The 4422-nt window shown below is 36.3% G+C and overlaps 1 pseudogene; it reads left to right on the top strand.

Moving 5' to 3' along the window:
• Positions 1-1007: 1007 nt before the first annotated feature.
• Positions 1008-2019, top strand: LOC101603929 (annotated as a pseudogene).
• The last annotated feature ends 2403 nt before the right edge of the window (positions 2020-4422 follow it).

The raw sequence follows: 4422 nt of genomic DNA on the forward strand, positions 1-4422 counted from the left end.
TTTCCTGTAACTACCTATGGATTCTTGGTACAGCATTATCTACCCATAGAGAGTACTTCTTCCTAAGCTGGCTTTTTATACATTGTATTTTTAATTAGCTCACTTCATTATAGTAGTATAGCGCTTAACCCTTCCTTACTAAGGCCTTTTCTACCATTTAATTGTTGTAATATGTTATGGCTTTACTTTTGAAAGCATGGACTGAATAATGTGCCCTTTCCTAATTCTATTTCCATGAACCATTCTCACTCTCAGTTCAATACTACCTATAAAAGACTCCAACTTTTTAAAAAGGCATGCTGTAAAAAGAAAAAAAAAATTACACCATAACCTGAAACTAATAACATTGTCTTACTATGGAGGAAATAAAGACAGCTCATAAGAAAGAACATGCAAAATTCTCTAGTAATAAGAACATATCTGGGAATGGAAAGGTTGCTCAGTGGTTAAGGTAACTGCCTGCAAAGCCTAGTGACCCAGGTTCAATTCCCCAGTAACCACATAAAGCCAGATGCACAAACTGGCACATGCGTCTAGAGTTCATTTTCAGTGCCTAGAGGCCCTGGCACACCCATTCTTTCTCTTCTCTCTCTCCTCTCTTTTCCTTTTTCCCTCAAATAAATAAAATAAAATAAAAATCTTAAGAAAAGAACATATCTGGGGCTGGAAAGATTGTTCAGTGGTTAAGGCACTTGCCTAAAAAGCTTAACAACCCAGGTTCAATTCCCCAGTACCCATGTAAAGTCACATGCACAAAGTGGCACATACATCTGGAGTTTGTTTGCAGAATCTAGAAGCTCTGGCATGCCCATTCATTCTCTCTCTTTCTCCCCTTCTTCTTGCAAATAAATAAACAAAATACTTTTTAATTAATAAAGGAATATCCAGAGACATAGTCCTCCCCACAATCACAATGACAAACTGCTGTTCTCCTAATGCATAACCTACAACTACATGGTAAATATCAACAAACCCTTAGTGGAATGGAAACAGGAAGGAGATAAATGATGTTATCATCAAAGTTTCTACTTAATAATAGAAAAAAGAACATAGGTTCCTGAGTAACAAATTACTGCTCAACACATTCATTAGAACACATCACTACTAATGAAGACTTTAGGGCAGCTGGCAAGTCGGAATCTGCTCTTGAGCCTTCTGTGGAAAATGTCAAGACTGAAATCAGAACTGGCTTTTTGAAAATTGATGAATATATTCATAACTTTTCAGGCCTCAGAAATGGGATGGACAGGAGCGGTTCAACTGCAGAGAGAGTTTTAATTTCACCTAAACACATCTACTCTACCAGCTGTGGTGATTCGCGTGCTCTTTTGTATAGGAACAAACAAGTCTGCTTTTCTACCCAGGATCACAAACCTTGTAACCCAGGGGGAAAGGAGTGAATCCAAAATGCAGAGGCAGAGTGATGATCCAGCACACTAATGGTTCATTTGCAGTGTTTCCTACTCTGCCTGACTATGATTACAAATGTGTGGACGGCACAACAGAACAACTTGTTTCTCCAGAGCCTGAGGTTTATAAAATTCTAAGAGCAGAAGAGATGAATTTGTCATCTTGGCTTGTGATGGGATCTGGGTTGTTATGAGTAATGAGGAGCTCTGTGAATTTGTAAAGTCTAGCCTTGAGGTATCTGATGACCTGGAAAATGTGTGCAATTGAGTACTGGATACTTGTTTACATAAGGGAAGTTGGGATAACATGAGTATTGTATTAGTTTGTTTTTCTAATGCCCCCAAGGTCTCAGAGGAAGCAGTGAAAAAGGATTCCCAGTTGAATAAGTACTTGGAATCCCAAGTTGAAGAAATTATGGAGAAATCTGGTGATGAAGGAATGCCTGATCTTGCCCATGTCATGGGCATTTTATCTGCAGAAAGTATCCCAGATTTACCTCCTGGGGGAGGCCTTTCTGGCAAGTGCAATGTTATTGAAGCTGCTTATAGTAGATTGAATACACACAGACAAAGTGATGGGGGTGCTGGAGATCTAGAAGACTTGTGGTAGCCTTGTAAACCTTCTAAAATATATTCATTCTGGAAATTGGGGGGAAATCTTTTAATGACAATTTACTTCAGTACAAGGGGAAAATATTTTTTGTGGATTCCCAGTGTTTTGTGTTATGAGCAGAAAATCATTAGCCCTTCCCATCACTTGTTCATACTTGTGCTTTCTGATAATTGCCACTATTTTTTTTATTTGTCACTTGGAAATTTCCAAATATATTTGAGACTGCTGAAAATGTACTGTATGGACAAGTCAGTTATCCTTAATGTATAAGGAAATGTCATACAACAGAATTTTGAAGCAATATTCAATGTTATACAGAAGCACCAATATCACAACTTTTGATAGTGTCAGTTCCTGGGAATGTCAACTGATAGCTGTTGTCCAGGTTAATTGGTACTTCTTCCTTTCATCCCAACCCCACAGCCACCTTGGACCCTCCAGTGACTGTAATCCTTCAAGGCAGGAATATATACCTTGAATTCTTTAGCCTTAGACCAATAGTGTTGCCTGTATGCCATAGTATTTTTACCAGCTTTGGGCATGCTTTTTACATCTGTATCAAATTATTGGCCATAGAAACTGGTGGAGTTACTTTACAAATGTGCCTGAGGTGCATGGAAATATAGTTAGCTCTACTCTGAAGATACATTATGATTTTTAAAAAAAACAAAACACACACATAACATATGAGCATATAGGACTAAAGACTTGTGAGAAGTTCCTTTTTTTCAGTTTGGCAAGTTAGAAGGAAGCCTTTTTCTATTCTGTGGCTTGGAATTTTATTTAAGCAATTTGCTATAAGACATGTATTTATTATTAGTTGTTATTTAATTTCTTTCCAATTTCACCTATATTACCAAAATGGTAATAATGTGCAAATTGTACTGTTGCCTTGCTTCAAGATACAGTTTGGCAATATTATAAACCCTTAAAAAATCTTATGCATGTGTCTACTACATCCTTCAGTTTTTACTAGACAACCTTTGAAACCAAATGAATTAATTTATGGCTATAATTTATACTGTGATCTCACAGCTTGGATTCTTTTTTTAATTTTTTTTGTTTATTTTTATTTATTTATTTGCAGCAACAGACAGAAAGAGAAAGAGGCAGAGAGAGAGAGGAGAATGGGCACGCCACGGCTTCCAGCCACTACAAACGAACTCCAAAAACGTGCACCCCATTGTGCATCTGGCTAATGTGGGTCCTGGGGAATCAAGCCTTGAACCAGGATCCTTAGGCTTCACAGGCAAGCACCTAACTGCTAAGCCATCTCTCCAGCCCTTGGAATTCTTTTAAATGATGAGACTTGTCTTTATAATGTAAATTGTGATTCTTGTTTTACATATAGGTTTCTATAATTTTAATTTTTTTAATGCAAATTTTTGTGTAATTTGTTATAATTTTTTAACTGTTTGTTATTTTAAAAGCTCAGAATACTACATTGCAATACTATAAATACATTTAAAATTATCTATTTTAAGTCTAAGGAAATATTACAGAGATATTTTCATGGGTTCAGTAACCTTTCATTTTAAACATTGGGTACAGTACAGAGTGGCTGTCACATAAGGTACTTGAAACTTATTTAGTTTAATTCTATTTTTACAAAACTTTTGAATTTTTTGATTCTTTTGAATTTTGCATGTATTAAAAAATTAGTGCTGAATATTATGAGCCATAATTATCATTATTTGTAGATGACATAATTTTATACATAAAGGACCCTGAAGACTCCACTAGCAAACTGTTAGAGGTAATAAACACCTATAGCCGTGTAGCAGGCTACAAATTAAATACATAGAAATCAGTAGCTTTTCTATTTACTAACAACATACATGCAGAGGGAGAAATCCAGGAATCCCTCCCAGTCACAATTGCCTAAAAAAAAATAAAGTTCTTTTACAGTGACTAGAGGCCCTGATATATCCATTCTCTCTCTTAATAAATAAAATAGTTAAAAATAAATATTAATTTAGTCATCATCAATCATTATTTCTAAAGTTTTCTTTTTTTTTTTTTTTTTTTTTTGAGAGCGACAGACACAGAGAGAAAGACAGATAGAGGGAGAGAGAATGGGCGCGCCAGGGCTTCCAGCCTCTGCAAACGAACTCCAGACGCGTGCGCCCCCTTGTGCATCTGGCTAATGTGGGACCTGGGGAACTGAGCCTCGAACCGGGATCCTTAGGCTTCACAGGCAAGCGCTTAACCGCTAAGCCATCTCTCCAGCCCAAGTTTTCATTTAAATATGTCCACAGTTTTATAAATTAGGTGCTATTATCATGTAGAGTGTATCAAAGAAGAAATCTAAATACAAAATAGTATTCAATTTGCCTTGACTCACATGTGTAATAAGTGGTACAGTTGGAATATATTAATTTGTTCCACAATCACCCAAGA

The sequence above is a fragment of the Jaculus jaculus genome, chromosome 6, assembly GCF_020740685.1.
Source record: "Jaculus jaculus isolate mJacJac1 chromosome 6, mJacJac1.mat.Y.cur, whole genome shotgun sequence".
Taxonomy (NCBI): domain Eukaryota; kingdom Metazoa; phylum Chordata; class Mammalia; order Rodentia; family Dipodidae; genus Jaculus; species Jaculus jaculus.